At 41.5% G+C, this 23,229-nt stretch overlaps 1 protein-coding gene across 1 annotated transcript in view; it reads right to left on the bottom strand.

The window, feature by feature from the left end:
* abca3 (ATP binding cassette subfamily A member 3) overlaps window positions 1-21,168 on the bottom strand; it is a 100,124-nt gene extending 78,956 nt beyond the window's left edge. The window contains exon 1 of the mRNA XM_062964712.1: window positions 21,057-21,168. The gene's annotated coding sequence lies outside the window, so the exon portion shown is untranslated. The remainder of the gene's footprint in view (window positions 1-21,056) is intronic.
* Window positions 21,169-23,229: the final 2,061 nt, after the last annotated feature.

Raw genomic sequence — 23,229 nt, 5'->3', positions numbered from 1 at the left:
TGTGTTCATTGTAATCCACCCTGAGTCTTCTTCGGGGTGAGAAGGGCGAGGAACACGAGGAAAGGAATCAGGAAGTACAGCCACCAGTGGACAGTGAAACAACAGCTCTCCCTGTGGCCGGAATCGTGAAGCTGGAAAAAAATGTTAAATGCCTCTGTGTCTGTCTATATATGTTGTTTGTCTGTTGGCATTGAATGTTTGCCATATATGTGTTCATTGTAATCCGCCCTGAGTCTTCTTCGGGGTGAGAAGGGCGAGGAACACGAGGAAAGGAACGAGGAAGTACAGCCACCAGTGGACAGTGAAGCAACAGCTCCCCCTGTGGCCGGAATCGTGAAGCTGGGAAAAAATGTGAAATGCCTCTGTGTCTGTCTATATATGTTGTTTGTCTGTTGGCATTGAATGTTTGCCATATATGTGTTCATTGTAATCCGCCCTGAGTCTTCTTCGGGGTGAGAAAGGCGAGGAACACGAAGAAAGGAATGAGGAAGTACAGCCACCAGTGGACAGTGAAGCAACAGCTCCCCCTGTGGCCGGAATCGTGAAGCTGGAAAAAAATGTGAAATGCCTCTGTGTCTGTCTATATTTGTCTGTTGGCACTGAATGTTTGCCATATATGTGTTCATTGTAATCCGCCCTGAGTCCCCTTCAGGGTGAGAAAGAAGGGTGGAATATAAATACTGTAAATAAATAAATAAATGTAATAATAACAATAATAGGAAAAATAATAAATGTACCATATATACTCGGGTATAAGCTGACATGAATATAAGCCAACCAGGATTCTCACTTGGGTATAAGCTCCTTGACTTATCACCTGAACAAGGAAGATGGAAGTTCTAGTCCAAAACAATTTTGCGACAACACTTGGCAAGAGAATGAGACACTGACATAATTTTACTGCAGCGGTGATGCCACCTTGATGACTGTACCCAAGTCCCATTCTATTAGTCAAACAAGAAAGCCACTGTGTCTGTTTCTCTTTAGAATAAAAATGCCACAAGGCCACAAATATATGCAGAAGAGAGTGCATTCTGTTCCCGGCCGATTATTGAAGAACATTGGGTCGTGGCTGGCGTTATATTCAGAGTGGAGTCATAGGCACCAGAAGGAAAGAGGAGCCACTGCCTGTAGTATCACTCCAGATAAAGGCTTAACCGTTTTCAAACTCTATATATATACTAGCTGTGCCCGGCCACGCGTTGCTGTGGCGAAGTTTGGTGGTATGGGAAATAAAGTATTGAGGAATTGGTGGTAGTTAAGGTAAAGGGTCCCCTGGGCTGAGTGGGTTGCTAGGAGACCAAGTGAGCGGAGCTTATAGAATCATAGAATCATAGAATAGTAGAGTTGGAAGAGACCACATGGGCCATCCAGTCCAACCCCCTGCTAGGAAGCAGGAAATCGCATTCAAAGCACCCCCGACAGATGGCCATCCAGCTTAGCCTTCTAACTGGCAGCAATTGGATAAAAACAATTATTCCTCTCCCTCTAATTAGGACTTTATTTTTCTTTTCTTTTTGTTGTATCAACCTAGAGGCGTGGATGAGGGGTTGTGCTGTCAATTTTCGAGGTTGTGGGGTGTTTACTTTTGTTGTTTTGTCCGCTGCCGTGATGCCATCACTCTTATATATATATATATATATATATATATATATATATATATATATATAGGTAATGGAATCACGGCACCGGACAAAACAACTAAACTAAACGCCCCACAACCTCAAAAATTGACAGCACAACCTCTCATACACGCCTCTACGTTCATACAACAAAAAGAAAAGAAAAATTAAGTCCTAGCCACAGCAACGCGTAGCCGGGCACAACTAGTGTGTATGTATGTATGTGTGTGTGTATATATATATATATTAGAGAATGTTTGTATGTGGCAGCTTTCTGATTGGCCGCCACTTTCACAGGCCACTGTGACCGCCAGGAATCACTGACATGGAGCAAACTTGGCACGCTTAACCCCCATGATGCACTTTACGGCCTGGTGCTGTTGGTGGAACGATGGCCCATTGGTGATGGGATTTGTAGTACTTTCAATCGCTACGACTCCCACAGGCCACTGCGACGCCCACCAGTGACGGAACTGGACCAAATTTGGCCCACAGAACCCCCATGAACCCCTTTCCGTCAGAAGAGATATAGTAGTCATGGGCGATTTCAATTATCCCGATATCTGCTGGAAAACAAACTCAGCCAAGAGTACAAAGTCCAACAAATTCCTCACTTGCCTTGAAGACAATTTTATGGTCCAGAAAGTAGAAGAGGCAGCAAGGGGATCAGCAACTCTTGATCTAATCTTAACAAATGTGGAAGACCTGATCAATACAGTTGAAGTGGTTGGATCCTTAGGGGCAAGTGACCATGTGCTCCTGCAGTTTGCAATGCAAAGGATGGACCAAGTAGCTTCACTCACTTCTTCCTCTGAGAGTTGTAGTTCACCCTTAAACAGACAGCACTAAACCCAGCCGACTACGGATCTGGACCAAACTTGGCACACTGCCTCATCATGCCCAACTGAGCATATAGATTATCCTTTGCCCAGAGATCCTATGCATCCAAATAGGTGCCACAAACACACACGTGGCAGAAAGAAAACCAACGTGGGTTTCCAGAGGCCAAACCACACAATCCCGCTCTGAGCTCCAAATCTCACCCGATGCATTACACAAAGCCACTGGATCAATGAAAAGGTGATAAAACAGCATCTCGAATCAATCTTAGAAGACGAAAATGCCACAAAGACACCAATGCACAGCAGGTCTTTCCTCTCTAAAGAGATTTGATGAGGGTGTCAAATACAGAAGCAAATAGAGCTGCACACTCATGTAAGCCACAAAAGGAAGAAGAGGCTAGGTGGCCATCTGTCAGGAGGGCTTTGATGGTGTTTTTCCTGCCTCCACAGAGAAGGAGGATCCCACTGCCATGGTATTTAAAGATACTATATGTCTGTTAACTGGAAAATCAAATGCATTAAGCAGATTGGCTGAGTTTGCAAGGACCTGGGAATTGGTTTTGTAACTGTTGCTATCCTGCTGCTGGAGAACCACTTTGAACAGGTTTCTCTCTGTGTGTGTGTGAGTCTTCTGAATACTGACCAGAAAGAAGATGGGTCTGTACCCAGAGAGGCCTAAGTTTGCAAGGACCTGGGAATTGGTTTTGTAACTGTTGCTATCCTGCTGCTGGAGAACCACTTTGAACAGGTTTCTCTCTCTGTGTGTGTGAGTCTTCTGAATACTGACCAGAAAGAAGATGGGTCTGTACTCAGAGAGGCGTAAGTTTGCAAGGACCTGGGGATTGGTTTTGTAACTGTTGCTATCCTGTATTGTCGAAGGTTTTCATGGCCGGGATCACAGGGTTGTTGTATGTCTTTTGGGCTGTGTGGCCATGTTCCAGAAGTATTCTCTCCTGACGTTTCGCCCACATCTATGGCAGGCATCCTCAGAAGTTGTGAGGTATGTGAGGCAGGTGAGCATGGACGACGGTCCTTTTCCATACCTCACAACCTCTGAGGATGCCTGCCATAGATGTGGGCGAAACGTCAGGAGAGAATACTTCTGGAACATGGCCACACAGCCCGAAAGACATACAACAACCCTGTTGCTATCCTGCTGCTGAAGAACCACTTTGAACACGTTTCTCTCTCTGTGTGTGTGAGTCTTCTGAATACTGGCCGGAAAGAAGATGGGTCTGTACCCAGAGAGGCCTAAGTTTGCAAGGACCTGGGAATTGGTTTTGTAACTGTTGCTATCCTGCTGCTGGAGAACCACTTTGAACAGGTTTCTGTGTGTGTGTGTGTGCATGTGAATCTTCTGAATACTGGCCGGAAAGAAGATGGGTCTGTACCCAGAGAGGCCTAAGTTGGCAAGGACCAGGGAATTGGTTTTGTAACTATTGCTATCCTGCTGCTGGAGAACCACTTTGAACAGGTTTCTGTGTGTGTGTGTGTGTGTGAGAGAGAGAGTCTTCTGAATACTGGCCGGAAAGAAGATGGGTCTGTACCCAGAGAGGCCTAAGTTTGCAAGGGCCAGGGAACTGGTTTTGTAACTATTGCTATCCTGCTGCTGGAGAACCACTTTGAACAGGTTTCTGTGTGTGTGTGAGAGAGAGAGAGAGAGTCTTCTGAATACTGGCCGGAAAGAAGATGGGTCTGTACCCAGAGAGGCCTAAGTTTGCAAGGACTTGGGAACTGGTTTTGTAACTGTTGCTATCCTGCTGCTGGAGAACCACTTTGAGCAGGTTTCTCTCTCTCTCTCTGTGAGTCTTCTTAGTACTGGCTTTTCTTACCGCCATGATGTTTAGGAAGCATCTCTTTCCCCTGACATTTGAATCCATGGCTCCATTGTGTTATGGTCGCCAAAAGCAGCAGAAAACAATTTCAGGAAACGCATCAAGCTAGTTCATACAACGGGAGCAGGTAAGCATGGACGACGGTCCTTTTCCACTCCAATTGATCCGGAATTAGAAACGCCCGTGCAGCCAATTGATCCAGGAATAGGATGGGATCAATGCAAGACGGGCAAAAGCGGTGGGACCAGAATGAACTTGGCAGGTCTATTTGTCTCCCAAAGAAATGCAGTCTCAAGAGAGCATTAAGCCATGGAAGGTGTTCAGGTGAAGCAAGAAGTGTTTGAAAATAAGAAGCAGAACGAAACAAGAGTAAACTCTAGACGCAGACTAGAGACTGTTAACAAGATCCTTGAAATACCAGCAGTTTTGAGGAGAAAGAAAATCTCACGCCGTGTCCTAGAAATTAGTACATGTTGCACCTAACATCTCAAGGCAGGAAAGAACACTGAATCCTTTGTTTTTTAAGGACAAGTCTGCCCGGCACTTGGAAGGGACTGGAGATTTTGTAATCAAAAAGCATTGCACACGACAGGAGCAAGGTAACATCCACAAAGGGTGCTTTTCCTGTGTTTGTGCAAACGATACAATTATCAAAATTAATAATAAATCAGATATAAAAATCTGCCCAAATCGAGACGCGTGGAAGTGCAAAATGGCTGGCCATCTGTTGGGAGTGCTTTGACTGTGCTTTTCCTGCATGAAGGCAGAATGAAGGGGGTTGGACTGGATGGCCGCTGGGGTTACTCCTATTATTATTATTATTATTATTATCATTATTATTACAAAGGCTGGCCGGCCATCTGTTGGGAGTGCTTTGACTGTGCTTTTCCTGCATGAAGGCAGAATGAAGGGGGTTGGACTGGATGGCCGCTGGGGTTACTCCTATTATTATTATTATTATTATTATTATTATTATTATCATTATTATTACAAAGGCTGGCTGGCCATCTGTTGGGAGTGCTTTGGCTGTGCTTTTCCTGCATGAAGGCAGAATGAAGGGGGTTGGACTGGATGGCCGCTGGGGTTACTCCTATTATTATTATTATTATTATTATTATTATTATTATCATTATTATTACAAAGGCTGGCTGGCCATCTGTTGGGAGTGCTTTGGCTGTGCTTTTCCTGCATGAAGGCAGAATGAAGGGGGTTGGACTGGATGGCCGCTGGGGTTACTCCTATTATTATTATTATTATTATCATTATTATTACAAAGGCTGGCCGGCCATCTGTTGGGAGTGCTTTGACTGTGCTTTTCCTGCATGAAGGCAGAATGAAGGGGGTTGGACTGGATGGCCGCTGGGGTTACTCCTATTATTATTATTATTATTATCATTATTATTACAAAGGCTGGCCGGCCATCTGTTGGGAGTGCTTTGACTGTGCTTTTCCTGCATGAAGGCAGAATGAAGGGGGTTGGACTGGATGGCCGCTGGGGTTACTCCTATTATTATTATTATTATTATTATTATTATTATTATCATTATCATTATTATTACAAAGGCTGGCTGGCCATCTGTTGGGAGTGCTTTGGCTGTGCTTTTCCTGCATGAAGGCAGAATGAAGGGGGTTGGACTGGATGGCCGCTGGGGTTACTCCTATTATTATTATTATTATTATTATCATTATCATTATTATTACAAAGGCTGGCTGGCCATCTGTTGGGAGTGCTTTGGCTGTGCTTTTCCTGCATGAAGGCAGAATGAAGGGGGTTGGACTGGATGGCCGCTGGGGTTACTCCTATTATTATTATTATTATTATTATTATTATCATTATCATTATTATTACAAAGGCTGGCTGGCCATCTGTTGGGAGTGCTTTGGCTGTGCTTTTCCTGCATGAAGGCAGAATGAAGGGGGTTGGACTGGATGGCCGCTGGGGTTACTCCTATTATTATTATTATTATTATTATTATCATTATCATTATTATTACAAAGGCTGGCTGGCCATCTGTTGGGAGTGCTTTGACTGTGCTTTTCCTGCATGAAGGCAGAATGAAGGGGGTTGGACTGGATGGCCGCTGGGGTTACTCCTATTATTATTATTATTATTATTATTATTATTATTATTATTATTATTATTATCATTATTATTACAAAGGCTGGCTGGCCGTCTGTTGGGAGTGCTTTGACTGTGCTTTTCCTGCATGAAGGCAGAATGAAGGGGGTTGGACTGGATGGCCGCTGGGGTTACTCCTATTATTATTATTATTATTATTATTATTATTATTATTATTATTATTATCATTATTATTACAAAGGCTGGCTGGCCGTCTGTTGGGAGTGCTTTGACTGTGCTTTTCCTGCATGAAGGCAGAATGAAGGGGGTTGGACTGGATGGCCGCTGGGGTTACTCCTATTATTATTATTATTATTATTATTATTATTATTATTATTATTATTATTATCATTATTATTACAAAGGCTGGCTGGCCATCTGTTGGGAGTGCTTTGACTGTGCTTTTCCTGCATGAAGGCAGAATGAAGGGGGTTGGACTGGATGGCCGCTGGGGTTACTCCTATTATTATTATTATTATTATTATTATTATTATTATCATTATTATTACAAAGGCTGGCCGGCCATCTGTTGGGAGTGCTTTGACTGTGCTTTTCCTGCATGAAGGCAGAATGAAGGGGGTTGGACTGGATGGCCGCTGGGGTTACTCCTATTATTATTATTATTATTATTATTATTATTATTATTATTATTATTATCATTATTATTACAAAGGCTGGCTGGCCGTCTGTTGGGAGTGCTTTGACTGTGCTTTTCCTGCATGAAGGCAGAATGAAGGGGGTTGGACTGGATGGCCGCTGGGGTTACTCCTATTATTATTATTATTATTATTATTATTATTATTATTATTATTATCATTATTATTACAAAGGCTGGCTGGCCATCTGTTGGGAGTGCTTTGACTGTGCTTTTCCTGCATGAAGGCAGAATGAAGGGGGTTGGACTGGATGGCCGCTGGGGTTACTCCTATTATTATTATTATTATTATTATTATTATTATTATTATCATTATTATTACAAAGGCTGGCTGGCCGTCTGTTGGGAGTGCTTTGACTGTGCTTTTCCTGCATGAAGGCAGAATGAAGGGGGTTGGACTGGATGGCCGCTGGGGTTACTCCTATTATTATTATTATTATTATTATTATTATTATTATTATTATCATTATTATTACAAAGGCTGGCTGGCCATCTGTTGGGAGTGCTTTGACTGTGCTTTTCCTGCATGAAGGCAGAATGAAGGGAGTTGGACTGGATGGCCGCTGGGGTTATCCCTATTATTACAGTAGCGTCTCACTTATCCAACACTCGCTTATCCAACGTTCTGGATTATCCAACGCATTTTTGTAGTCAATGTTTTCAATACATCGTGATATTTTGGTGTTAAATTAGTAAATACAGTAATTACTATATAGCATTACTGCGTATTGAACTACTTTTTCTGTCAAATTTGTGGTAAAACATGATGTTTTGGTGCTTAATTTGTAAAATCATAACCTAATTTGAGGCATAATAGGCTTTTCCTTAAACCCTCCTTATTATCCAACATATTTGCTTATCCAACGTTCTGCCGGCCCATTTATGTTGGATAAGTGAGACTCTACTGTATATATAAACCCCACTTGCCTGGTTTCCAAGAGACCTTACAACCTCTGAGGATGCCTGCCACAGATGTGGATGAAACGTCAGGAGAGAATGCTTCTGGGACTGATTTGGGATTATTTTAATGGTTTATTTTATATTGTATGTTTTAACTGTTATTGTAAACCTTATATTTATATTTTACATTGTATGTTTTAACTGTTATTGTAAACCTTATATTTATATTTTATATTGTATGTTTCAACATTGTAAACCTTATATTTTATATTTATATTTTATATTGTGTGTTTTAACTGTTATTGCAAACCTTATATTTTATATTTATATTTTATATTGTACATTTTAACTGTTATTGTAAACCTTATATTTATATTTTATATTGTATGTTTTAACTGTTATTGTAAACCTTATATTTTACATTTATATTTTATATTGTATGTTTTAACTGTTATTGTAAACCTTATATTTTATATTTTATATTGTGTGTATTAACTGTTATTGCAAACCTTATATTTTACATTTATATTTTATATTGTATGTTTTAACTGTTATTGTAAACCTTATATTTTATATTTATATTTTATATTGTATGTTTTAACTGTTATTGTAAACCTTATATTTTATATTTATATTTGATATTGTATGTTTTAACTGTTATTGTAAACCTTATATTTTATATTTATATTTTATATTGTATGTTTTAACTGTTATTGTAAACCTTATATTTTATATTTATATTTGATATTGTATGTTTTAACTGTTATTGTAAACCTTATATTTTATATTTATATTTGATATTGTACTAGCTTTGCCCGGCCACGTGTTGCTGTGGCTTATGGGAATCCTTTGTTGGCCAGGTGGAATAGTAGTGAATAGCCTTGCAGTCTCAAAGCCTGGCCGTTTTCTGGAGTAGCTGGAGCTTTTTGTTGTATGAATGTAGAGGCATGGATGAGGAGTTGTGCTGCCAAGTTTAGTGTTTCTGGGATGTGTAGTTTTGTTGTTTTGTCCTAGGCTGAAATTTCATTACCCTTTTATATATATAGATATAGATGTTTTAACTGTTATTGTAAACCTTATATTTTATATTTATACTAGCTATGCCCGGCCACGCGTTGCTGTGGCGAAGTCTGGTGGTATGGAAAATAAAGTATTGAGGAATTGGTGGTAGTAAAGGTAAAGGGTAAAGCTTTTCCCCTGACATTAAGTCCAGTCGTGTCCGACTCTGGGGGTTGGGTACTCATCTCCATTTCTAAGCTGAAGAGCCGGCGTTGTCCGCAGACTCCTCCGGCTTCCCGCCAGAGCCGTACCTATTCATCTACTCTCATTTGCATGTTTTCGAACTTCTGAGTTGGCAGAAGCTGGGGCTTTAGATAATCTGTGGAAGAGGCCTAAGTGAAGCCTAACTCTGCCCGTCCCCTGGGCTGAGTCGGTTGCTAAGAAACCAAGTGGGCGGAGCTTAGACTTCTAACTGGCAGCAATTGGATAAAAACAATTATTCCTCTCCCTCTAATTAGGACTTTATTTTTCTTTTCTTTTTGTTGTATCAACCTAGAGGCGTGGATGATGGGTTGTGTTGTTAAATTTCGAGGTTGGGGGGCATGTAGTTTTGTTGTTTTGTCCGCTGCCCTGATGCCATCACTCTTTTATATATATAGATTGTATGTTTTAACTGTTGTTGTAAACTGTCTTGAGGCCCTGGAGAAAGGCGGCAATATAGAAATTTCCCAAATAAATAAATATCAATGTGCCGCCCACCAAGGACCCCAGTGTTTGCCATAGAGAGAAACGTCACGGAGAGAAACGTCAAGGATCTGGAGACAAATAGCACAAGTCCTTTTGGAAATTACACAACCGGGACTGCGTATTGATCTGCTCTTCAATATTGCCACTTGACATTTCGGACCCAAATGTTTCCCGAAAGGAGGATAGTTAAACACAAAGCCTCCTCTTCCCTTTCGCTTCGGACAGAAGCTCCTTTCATTCATTCTGTGGGACCGTGCCTCTTAAAATCCCCACTTCTCGAGCTCTTCAAATATTAATCGTCATCTTTTCAACCACCTCTCCGCAAGGTTCAAAACGTTTGCTCTCTTGAGCAAGCTTGAGAAGCTCTTCTCTCACTCCGCTCTCCAAACCTGGCTCTCTGACTCTGAAACCAAGTCACAAGAACCAACCCTTTCGGAACGTTCCGGTTTATATATACGAGGGTTGAATGAAAAGTAATGTGTTCTAACTACCACTATTCACTTTTCCACACCATCACCAGACAATTTGATAGATTTCTGACAGCAATGAGCAAGTTTTCTGAAGCCGTCACGGAAGAAGTCGACACTCGGTTTCCGCAACCGGCGTCTCACAGTTCTCTCAACATCTGAAAGTGATGAGGAACTGAAAAATATGGATTTTTAGACATATATTGTATGCACATTAGAAGCAGTGAAATGTAGAAAAATCAGACTCTCTCTTGTGTTAGATTTTAGGGATGCACAAGCTGACGGGACAAGCTGGGAGAAGGGGGTTCAGTTTTCTATACATTCCAGTGTGAATTGGTTCCTAGTACAGCTTGACAGGCCAAGAGTGGCCTCTTGATGGATCTCTTTTGGGATCTGTGACTTCTTTTTTAAAAAAATAATTTTTATTGAGGTTTTACAATTAGTTGTGGGGGAGGGTGAGGAAGGAGGGGATATGACTCGTGTAAGTGAGGGGAAGCATAAGAAGAAGGAAAAGGGGGGAGATATTGGGGAATAGGTGTTTGGGGAGGGGAAGGGCAATAGGTAAATAGGGAAGGGGGGGGAGAAACCCTATCCTAGGAGGGGTAGGATAGGGGAGAGGGGTACATGACTTCCAATCAGCCAGCTTCCATCTTCACAACATGTAATTTCTTCATTTCATCATTCATTGAAGATATTCTTCCAGGGGTGACCAATTTGTTTCTCTCATTGGTCTTCCTGTAGTTTTTTTGATCAAGAAGGTTAGTCTGTCCATGTTTTTAATATCCATTAATTTCTCCAGCCACAATTCTTTTGAGAGATTTTTTCCGTCCTTCCAGTTTCTTGCTATCACAAGTCTGGCGGCCGTTACCATATATGTAAATAGTCTTTCCTTATTCTTCTTCTCTTGCTCTGGAGTTGTTATCCCCCCTTCTTTAAAGTTATATAAGCCTAGTAAATAATATTCTGGTTTGCACTCGAATTCCAGTTTTAATATCTTTTTACATTCTGTGTGAATTGTTTTCCAATACTTTTTTATTATCTTACAATTCCACCACATGTGGAAATATGATCCTATTCGTTCCCTACAATGCCAGCATCTATTATCTCTATTTTTGTACATAAATCCTAATTTTTTGGGCGTCAAATACCATCTGTGTATTGTTTTCAGCCAATTTTCCTTTAGATCAGTAGAGTAGCATAATTTAATCTTTTTATTCCATATAGTGTGCCATTCGTCTATAGTTATAGATCTTCCCAGGTCCCTGGACCATTTTGTCATTGATTCTTTGACTATTTCGGATTCCGTATTCCATTCAAGCAGTTTTTTATAAAGGATTGTTATAATTTTTTTCTCCCTTTTCAGCAGATTGTCCCAAAAATTTGTAGTGGTACTGAAACCTAATTTTTTATCTTTTTTATAACATTCTTTTAATTGATGATATTGTAGCCATGTGACATTCTTATATTCTTTTTTAATATCCTCCCATTCTTTTATCGGGGGTATAGATATCCCCGCCTCAGTTTTCTTAATAATTTCCGAATACGTCGGCCATTTTTGCCAGCCGAGCAACCTACGTTGCGTTGCCTCTAACGGAGACAACCACAGTGGAGTTTTTTCGTAAAGAAATCTCTTATATTTTTGCCAGATTGCCAATAGTGCTGCTCTAACAAAGTGGTTACCAAATTGTTTATCTATTCTCGCTTTGTCGGGATCTGTGACTTCTACAGGCATTTTAGAGTGCATAGATAGACAAATGCTGATTGTGCATATTTATGCCCATGTATGTAAACATGGGAAGTGACGTACTGATGTTCTTGGTCTGAAAATGTATAAAAGGCAAGTCAACGCCTTGATCGTCACTCTGGTTTGCTTTTTGGAAGACATTCCACTTCCAGGGACTCAGCTGAATATAATAAACCGGACTTTTTGGCCTCTCAGAAGGATCTCTCTTGCGTTATCTCTCCCTTCATCTACAACAATAGCCAAGCAAAGCAATAATGTGACCCACACGTTCTTGGGAAATGCCGAATATGTTTGAAATTTCTCTCCGAGTGATCGTCCTGAATCAATCTGTCAACCTTTTGCTTGTGAAACGCGGTGGTTGCTGTCACAGGACGTCCGACTCTTTGTTTCTCACGCAAGGCAGATGTTCCCACCTCGACCTCTTTAAACTTAATTCAGGGCTCCTCCCTACTTCATGGGACCTTAAATGAATCTATTGCACTTTATCGATTTACGAATTTGTTATTCATAATGTGCACCTTGCTTATCCACTATTGCAACCTCATTGTTTTTAACTCGATGTTTTAATGCCACGTGTGTTTTTCCCCCCGGTTATTGTGTATATTTTGTTATTGGTTTTGTTATTGTTCTTTGAAGTTTCATATGTTATCATTGCTTTGTATTTGATTTTGCTGTAAGCCGCCTCGAGTACCCTTCGGGGGAGATGGAGTCGGGATATAAATAAACTTATTATTATTATTATTATTATTATTATTACTCACCCAACAATGCACAGGATTCACATCAACACAATCACCATAAACAGCTTGCATTCTCTGGTGAATCTCCTTTGGGGTGACACTTTCTGCTGTCAAGAATTCAGTGACTGCACATTGCTTAAGTCACATTGACCGACCGTCTGCGCAGGGTTCCATACTTCACACGTTAACAACACAACCGTTCAATGCTAAGGCTTCTCCGTCTGCGCAGGGTTCCATACTTCACACGTTAACAACACAACCGTTCAATGCTAAGGCTTCTCCGTCTGCGCAGGGTTCCATACTTCACACGTTAACAACACAACCGTTCAATGCTAAGGCTTCCCCATCTGCGCAGGGTTTCCTACTTCGCACTTTAACAACACAACCGTTCAATGCTAAGGCTTCCCCATCTGCGCAGGGTTCCATACTTTGCACTTTAACAACACAACCGTTCAATGCTAAGGCTTCCCCGTCTGCACAGGGTTCCATACTTCGCACTTTAACAACACAACCGTTCAAGGCTAAGGCTTCCCCATCTGCGCAGGGTTCCATACTTTGCACTTTAACAACACAACCGTTCAATGCTAAGGCTTCCCCGTCTGCACAGGGTTCCATACTTCACACTTTAACAACACAACCGTTCAATGCTAAGGATTCCCACCAATGGAACTAAATGTAGAGGAGAGTCTACTGAACAAGTCAGTACCTGCCACATATCAGTACCACCATCTGTTGAGGAGTTACGACTGGAAATGTTCAGGAAGGAAATGGCTGCCATATTCTCCGAAACCTGATTATTTATAAGGCAAATGAGGCATATTTAAAGACTGTCTAAAATGACTGTTTATTCCCTCTGTTCCCTGTGTGAATTCAGAGAGACTGCTGTATATATTGTTGCCCTGTTTGATCTTTTGAACTGAATCAAGATACTGTTACTTGTTACACAAGCCTGGGTGACGCTTCATTATACTGCAGGATATATTTTGGTTCAGAAACTTTGGTAAAGCTTCTATTCATATATATCTACAACCTATAACAAAGCTGATGAGCGGTCCTGGAAGAGCAATCGGGACACGCTCCTCTTGTCAATGCAACCCTCTAGAAACGCTTGGAGGAGGGATGCTCCAAAACGAGATGCTGGGAATTGAGGACTTTTTTGAAGCGATGGTTTCGTAACAGCCTTGTTTGAACAGGCCCTGAAGCACTCCACTCACCCACTTGGTTCCTCTCAATAAGCCCCAAAGGAGAAGGATGTGAGCCTCAAGTGGTGGCTCTCACTTCTCCAATGAGCCTGTTCACAGCCTTGGGTTGCACAATTGAGAAATACGTCAAAATCACGGGACAAGCTGTTATGAAGTACGAATTTTTGGTTTACAGATATTATGGTTAATTGTGTGTTTGTGTTTTAAAAGGGTAAGTATTACAGTTATTGCCTCTCAGCACTCAGAGGCTGGTTGCCATGGAGAAGTAGGCGGAGCCAACCACCATTTAGCTGAAGAAGTGCAGAGTTTAAAAAAAGAGTCAGTCTGTGCTCTGATGAGGCCTTTGACAACACAATTTAATCTAGTTTCTGGCAGCTACAAAAATGAAGTTTCTGGAGTAAAAGCACACATTTAAACAGGAGTAACACTTTTGAACCAGGAAGAGAACATATTTCAAGTTTGTTTTCACATAGTGTGATCTCTTCCTCTCACTTTCTTGCTGCCCACCATTGGAATCAGTCATTGCAGCTTAATCAATATGGTTATTGATCCTGGAGAAGAGGCTTCTGGATCATCAAAAGGGATGGGAGTTGCCATTCGATAGCACCTGGGGACCCAAACTGGGTATAAGTGGGTGTCCCTCTACTTTAATATTAGAAATACGAGGGCTATCCAGAAAGTAGATTACGTTTTGGAATTAAAAATGAACAAAGTATAGGAGGAAACATTTACCATATGCAGTTGAAAGCCACACCCAAATACCACTTCTCAACATAGTCGCCATTCAAATCTAGGCACTTATCACAGCGATGAATGAGCTTGGCAACTCCTTCCCTACCAAACTCTGCCATTTGCGTCCTCAACCAGCCAGCAACACAGCGTTTTGCCACACCGAAATACCACTTCTCAACATAGTCGCCATTCAAATCTAGGCACTTAACATAGCAATGAATGAGCTTGGCATCTCCTTCCCCACCAAACTCTGCCACTTGTGTCCTCAACCAGCCGGCAACACAGCGTCTTGCCACACCCAAATACCACTTCTCAACATAGTCGCCATTCAAATCTAGGCATTTATCATAGCAATGAATGAGCTTGGCAACTCCTTCCCCACCAAACTCTGCCGCTTGCGTCCTCAACCGGCCGGCAACATAGCGTTTTGCCACACCCAAATACCACTTCTCAACAAAGTCGCCATTCAAATCTAGGCACTTATCATAGCAATGGATGAGCTTGGCATCTCCTTCCCCACCAAACTCTGCCGCTTGAGTCCTCAACCAGCCGGCAACACAGCGTCTTGCCACACCCAAATACCACTTCTCAACATAGTCGCCATTCAAATCTAGGCATTTATCATAGCAATGAATGAGCTTGGCAACTCCTTCCCCACCAAACTCTGCCGCTTGCATCCTCAACCGGCCGGCAACACAGCGTTTTGCCACACCCAAATACCACTTCTCAACATAGTCGCCATTCAAATATAGGCACTTATCATAGCAATGGATGAGCTTGGCAACTCCTTCCCCACCAAACTCTGCCACTTGTGTCCTCAACCAGCCGGAAACACAGCGTCTTGCCACACCCAAATACCACTTCTCAACATAGTCGCCATTCAAATCTAGGCACTTATCATAGCAATGGATGAGCTTGGCAACTCCTTCCCCACCAAACTCTGCCACTTGCGTCCTCAACCAGCCGGAAACACAGCGTTTTGCCACACCCAAATACCACTTCACAACCTAGTCGCCATTCAAATCTAGGAACTTATTATAGCAATGAATGAGCTTGGCAACTCCTTCCCCACCAAACTCTGCCGCTTGCGTCCTCAACCAGCCGGTCACCCCTTCCCACAGCTGTGCATCATCGCCAAAACGCTGAGTTGAGGACGCAAGCGGCAAAGTTTTGTGGGGGAGGAGTTGCCAAGCTCATTCAGCACTATGATAAGTGCCTAGATTTGAATGGCGACTAGGCTGAGAAGTGGTATTTGGGTGTGACTTTCAACTGCATATGGTAAATGTTTTCTCCTATACTTTGCTCATTTTTAATTCCAAAACGTAATCTACTTCCTGGATAGCCCTCGTATATTTTAATATGTGCCTTTTACGGAAGGTTTTCACGATGGTGTGCCTTAAGGATATTGCGTCCTGCCCCGAGCTATAAGGAGCGGCAAGTAAGAAACACAATGTAGAATTCTAGTTATTACTTCATCTAGTATTATTATTGTCAATCAGAAGTTTTCATTGAATTTCTTACTGGCCGCTCCTCATAGCTCGAGGCAGGGCATTGTAAAAACATTCCATTAAAGTCACACACTAAGATATTTCTACAAGGATTACAATACACAGGACACCCACTTTTATTATTATCTATCTATCTATCTATATATATATATAATGTAATGTGTATAATTAGGATGGAGTTAACAACAAAACCACTGGGCTAAATTACACCAAATTTGGCCACAAAACTACTGTATATACTCGAGTATAAGCCTAGTTTTTCAGTCCTTTTTTATGACTAAAAAGCCCCCCTCGGCTTATACTCGGGTGAGGGTCCTGGTTGGCTTATATTTGGATCAGCTTATACTTGAGAATATATGGTACATTTATTATTTTTCTCTATTATTATTGGTATTGTTACATTTATTATTTTACTCTATTATTATTGGTATTGTTACATTTATTATTTTACTCTATTATTAATTGGTATTGTTACATTTATTATTTTACTCTATTATTATTGGTATTGTTACATTTATTATTTTTCTCTATTATTATTGGTATTGTATTTTACTCTATTTTTATTATTATTAATACATTTATTATTTCACTCTGATCTTATTCTTATTATTACATTTATTATTCTACTCTATTATTACATGTATTATTTTCCTGTATTTATTATTATTATTACATGTATTATTTCACTCTATTATTATTAAAAAGGATCCATAAGCACATTTACATTGAAGAAGATGAGAATAATGATTTGCTCAGAGTTGGACAGTCTTATCTTAAATTTGAGCTTGATGTAAATATTCAAAAACACTTAATCTACTGATGCCTCAATTAATGTAATTTTTTCTGGTTTTTTTGTTTTTTTTATTATTATTTTGTTGAACTATCTCTATTACTTATTCAATCCTTGGTTTTCATCTTGTACTTTAATCTCTCTAATCTTTCACCAATGTTTTCCTTGCTTTCACTGTATACATTACTTATATATTGCAATAAAAATCACTATTAAAAAATTTAATGAAATTTTATTGGTATCTATTTTTATTTCTGAAATTTACCACTCTCGGCTCAATGATTTCCCAGTTTTTTTTTTTGGTAAAATTAGGTGCCTCGGCTTATATTCGGGTCGGCTTATACTCGAGTATATATGGTATATAAAAATGTAATGTGTATAATTAGGATGGAGTTAACAACAAAACCACTGGGCCAAATTACACCAAATTTGGCCACAAAACTAATCACTTTCCGAGGAAAAGAATGAAAGAAAACAGAGACAAGGCCAGAAAAATCCCCTCCCAAACACTATGCGCGTAGCAAGAAGACGACAGCCAGGCTTTGAGGCTGCAAGGCTATTCACTGCTATTCCACCTGGATTCCCATATACCATAGCAACACGTGGCCGGGCACAGCTAGTCTATATATATTAAAAAATAACATGTATGTTCGTGTACGCAGAACTTGAAAAGTAGCTGGTTGATCAACTTGAAATTTTGACACAACATAGCAAACCACTATGCGTGTGCTTTAATAATGACTTTGGGGGAGGGAGAACCACGGATGATGGGATATGCAGTACTTTCAATCGCTTAACATCCTACAGACCACTGCGACTTGCACCAATGACAGATCAAGACCAAACCTGGCATACAGACCCCTTTCCATGCCCCACTTTACATCCCGATGTGGTTAGTGGAGGACAAACACGAATGATAGGATTTGCAGTACCTTCATCCAAATCAGACCACCGCGACCCCTATGAACGACGAACCTGGAATATATTTGGTAAGTAGATGCCACATTACCCACTTCACCTCCTAATACTGATAGAAGATGGACCACAAATGATGGGATTTGCAGTACTTTCACCCAAATCAGACCACTGCGACCCTTACGAACGACGAACCTGGACCACGAATGATGGGATTTGCAGTACTTTCACCCAAATCAGACCACTGCGACCCTTACGAACGAAGAACCTGGACCATATTTGGTAAGTAGACACCACATTACCCACTTCACCTCCTAATACTGATAGGAGGAAGATGGACCACGAATGATGGGATTTGCAGTACCTTCACCCAAATCAGACCACTGCGACCCCCACGAACCACGAACCTGGACCATATTTGGTAAGTAGACACCACATTACCCACTTCACATCCTAATACTGATAGGAGGAAGATGGACCACGAATGATGGGATTTGCAGTACTTTCACCCAAATCAGACCACTGCGACCCTTACGAACGAAGAACCTGGACCATATTTGGTAAGTAGACACCACATTACCCACTTCACATCCTAATACTGATAGGAGGAAGATGGACCACGGATGATGGGATTTGCAGTACCTTCACCCGATTCAGCTCCAACTTCCAACAGACTACAGAGACCCAGACAAATGACGGACCTGGACTGGCTTCTTCCTGCCTGGAGGACTCCTTTGTTGGGAGGTGTTAGCTGGTCCTGATTGTTTCCATGTCTGGAATTCCTCTGTATTCTTTATTTACTGTCCTGACAATCAAAAATGCCTTTGTTCCAACTTACATATAAATTCAACCTAAAAAGACCCTGGGCTTGCCTTCTGCCCTTGCCATCACCATCTCGTTTAATTATTATTAGATACACAACAAGATTAGTCCCTTTCGGGGTGAGAAAGGTGGGGTATAAATAGGGTAAATAAGAGTAAATAAATAAATTAGTATACAGCAAACAAGATCACTCTGCTGGTTATTGTATTGAACACTTCCCATGTGCCTAGGGCTGTGTGATGTTTTGGCAAATAATGTGTGCAGATAATAATAATAATAATAATAATAATAATAATAATAATAATAATAATAAAACTTTATTTATATACCGCTCCATTTCCTCGAGAAGACTCAAGGAGGGTGGCCTTTTGCAGCTGGTGTGCAGATAATAATAATAATAATAATAATAGTGTAATAATAATAATAGTGTTCGACTTGTGATTTTGTGATACGAAATCCAGCATATCTATCTTGTTTGCTGTGTCATAATAAAATAATAATAACAATAATTTATTTATATACTGCTCCATTTCCTCGAGAGGACTCAAGGAGGGTGGCTTTTTGCAGCTGGCATGCAGATAATAATAATAATAATAATAATAATAATAACTTTATTTATATACTGCTCCATTTCCTTGAGAGGACTCAAGGAGGGTGGCCTTTTGCAGCTGGCGTGCAGATAATAATAATAATAATAATAATAATAATAATAATAATAATAATAATAACTTTATTTATATACCGCTCCATTTCCTCGAGAGGACTCAAGGAGAGTGGCCTTTTGCAGCTGGCGTGCAGATAATGATAATAATAATAATAATACGCATCATCCAAAAATACATCACACAGTCCTAGACACTTGGGAAGTGTTCAACTTGTGATTTTGTGATACGAAATCCAGCATATCTATCTTGTTTGCTGTGTCATAATAAAATATAATAATAATAATAATTTATTTATAAACCACTCCATTTCCTCGAGAGGACCCAAGCAGGGTGCTGGCATGCTGATAATAATAATAATAATAATAATAATAATAATAATAATAATAATAATAATAATAATAATAATATATTTATATGCCATTCCATTTCCTCAAGAGGACTCAAGGAGGGTGCTGGCATGCAAATAATAATAATAATAATAATAATTTATTTATTTATATCCCGCCCCATTTCCTCGAGAGGACTCAAGGAGGGTGCTGGCATGCAGATAATAATAATAATAATAATAATAATAATAATAATAATAATAATAACAACAACAATATATTTATATGCCATTCCATTTCCTCAAGAGGACTCAAGGAGGGTGCTGGCATGCAGATAATAATAATAATAATAATAATAATAATAATAATAATAATAATAATAATAATAATATATTTATATGCCATTCCATTTCCTCAAGAGGACTCAAGGAGGGTGCTGGCATGCAGATAATAATAATAATAATAATAATAATAACAACAATATATTTATATGCCATTCTATTTCCTCAAGAGGACTCAAGGAGTGTGCTGGCATGCAGATAATAATAATAATAATAATAATAATAATAATAATAATAATAATAATAATAATAATAACAACAACAACAACATATTTATATGCCATTCCATTTCCTCAAGAGGACTCAAGGAGGGTGCTGGCATGCAAATAATAATAATAATAATAATAATACTTTATTTATATCCCGATCCATTTCCTCGAGAGGACTCGGGGTGTTTTTTCCAACATATGTACAGAAAGAGTCGGAAACATCATACAAGAAGTAAACAAATAAAGCAACATCTTCGAAACACAGAACCAAAACAATGGCATTAATAAAGGACACCGTTGCAATCCCAATCTATCAGGAGGGTAGTTGATAGAAGTAAGGAAGACAGATGTAAAATGATATAAAATAATATAATAATATTATGGTTTTTGTTTGAAACACAGTAAGTTGAGTTCTTGGCAAACAAGATTGCTATGCTGGCTTTTGCATTGGATGACATGGAGTGTTGTTATTATTATTGATGCCTTGCAAAAGGATGGGAATTAGGAGAGGTAGGGCTGGCATGGTCCAACTTAGGCCTTCCTTGGGGGGGTGTTTTGGACTTCAACTCCCATCATTCCTGGCCTCAGGCCCCTTCCTTTTCCCCCTCAGCCGCTTAAGCGGCTGAGGGGGAAAAGGAAAGGGCCTGAGGCCAGGAATGATGGGAGTTGAAGTCCAAAACAACCCCCCAAGGAAGGCCTAAGTTGGACCATGCCTTGGCTAGCATCTCAATGCAAGGCCCATTGCAAGCTCCTTCCTTCCCGGCCAATGCACCCCAATCCGCCAAGGCCTACAGAGCCCGACAAAAGAAACAAAGGGAGAATGCAGCAGAGGGCGGAGGCCAAAGGCCAGTTGGAGGCCGTGCAGCATTTCCTTACCGGCTCGCCAGCTCCTGCTCCTGCTGCGGCTGGTGAGAGGAATGAGGAGGATGATGAGGATGATGACCCTGGTGTTCCCTTCAAGCTCCTCCCCCTTCTGACGTAGCCGCCCCTCCTCCGCCCCACCTGGAGAGGCAGCTGCTGCTGCTGGGTCCTAAAACCGACCCTTTTCTGTCTCCATGGCAGGCTGGTCTCATCCAGATAGATTTCAAAGCAGAGCAGAGTAGATTGACTATGATGTATAAAGCAAAATTAAGGTATTTAAAAGTTTTCCCCTGACTCTGGGAGTTGGTGCTCATCTCCATTGCCAAGCCAAAGAGCCGGCGTTGTCCGCAGACACCTCCAAAGTCATGTGGCTGGCATGACTGCATGGAGCGCCCTTACCTTCCCTATGGATCTACTCACGTTTGCATGTTTTCGAGCTTCCACGTTGGCGGAAGCTGGGGCTAACGGCGGGAGCTCACGCCACTCCCCGGATTCGAACCGCCGACCGGAGCGGTACCTATGGATCTACTCACGTTTGCATGTTTTCGAACTTCCAGGTTGGAGGAAGCTGGGGCTAACGGCGGGAGCTCAGCCCACTCCCCGGATTCAAACCGCCGACCGGAGCGGTACTTATGGATCTACTCACGTTTGCATGTTTTCGAACTTCCAGGTTGGCGGAAGCTGGGGCTAACGGCGGGAGCTCAGCCCACTCCCCGGATTCAAACCGCCGACCGGAGCGGTACTTATGGATCTACTCACGTTTGCATGTTTTCGAACTTCCAGGTTGGCGGAAGCTGGGGCTAACGGCGGGAGCTCAGCCCACTCCCCGGATTCGAACCGCCGACCGGAGCGGTACCTATGGATCTACTCACGTTTGCATGTTTTTGAACTGCTAGGTTGGCAGAAGCTGGGGCTAACGGCGGGAGCTCAACCCACTCCCCATATTCGAACCGCCAACCAGAGCGGTACCTATGGATCTACTCACGTTTGCATGTTTTCGAACTTCCAGGTTGGCGGAAGCTGGGGCTAACGGCGGGAGCTCAGCCCACTCCCCGGATTCGAACCGCCGACCGGAGCGGTACCTATGGATCTACTCACGTTTGCATGTTTTCGAACTGCCAGGTTGGCGGAAGCTGGGGCTAACGGCGGGAGCTCAGCCCACTCCCCGGATTCGAACCGCCGACTGGAGCAGTACCTATTGATCTACTCATGGCGGATTCGAACCGCTGACCGGAGTGTTACCTATTGATCTACTCACATTCGCATGTTTTCAAACTGCCAGGTTGACAGAAGTTGGGGCTAACGGCGGGAGCTCACCCCACTCCCCGGATTCGAACCGCTGACCAGAGCGGTACCTATGGATCTACTCACGTTTGCGTGTTTTCGAACTGCCAGGTTGGCAGAAGCTGGGGCTAACTGCGGGAGCTCACTCTACTCCCTGGATTCAAACCGCCGACCGGAGCGGTACCTATTGATCTACTCACATTGGCATGTTTTCGAACTGCCAGGTTGGCGGAAGCTGGGGCTAATGGCGGGAGCTCACCACACTCCCCGGATTCGAACCGCCGACCGGAGCTGTACCTATTGATCTACTCATGTTTTCATGCTTTCAAACTTCCAGGTTGGCGGAAGGTGGGGCTAACTGCAGGAGCTCACCCCACTCCCTGGATTCGAACCGCCAACATTGGGTACCGTGCCAAAAGATCTCGGCCGGCATTTGGAAATACAGTAGAGTCTCACTTATCCAACATTTGCTTATCCAACGTTCTGGATTATCCAACGCATTTTTGTAGTCAATGTTTTCAATACATTGTGATATTTTGGTGCTAAATTCGTAAATACAGTAATTACTACATAGCATTACAGCATATTGAACTACTTTTTCTGCCAAATGTGTTGTATAACATGATGTTTTGGTGCTTAATTTGTAAAATCATAACCTAATTTGGTGTTTAATAGGCTTTTCCTTAATCTCTCCTTATTATCCAACATATTCGCTTATCCAACATTCTGCTGGCCCGTTTATGTTGGATAAGTGAGACTCTACTGTAATAGGCATTGTCAAAATCACGATCTGCCAACTGCAAAAGGCCACCCTGCTGGGATCTGCGCGCATCATCCAAAAATACATCACACAGTCCTAGACACTTGGGAAGTGTTCGACTTGTGATTTTGTGAAACGAAATAC

This window comes from Anolis carolinensis, unplaced genomic scaffold, assembly GCF_035594765.1.
Source record: "Anolis carolinensis isolate JA03-04 unplaced genomic scaffold, rAnoCar3.1.pri scaffold_13, whole genome shotgun sequence".
Taxonomy (NCBI): Eukaryota; Metazoa; Chordata; class Lepidosauria; order Squamata; family Dactyloidae; genus Anolis; species Anolis carolinensis.
This window is presented reverse-complemented; position numbering and strand designations above follow the sequence as displayed.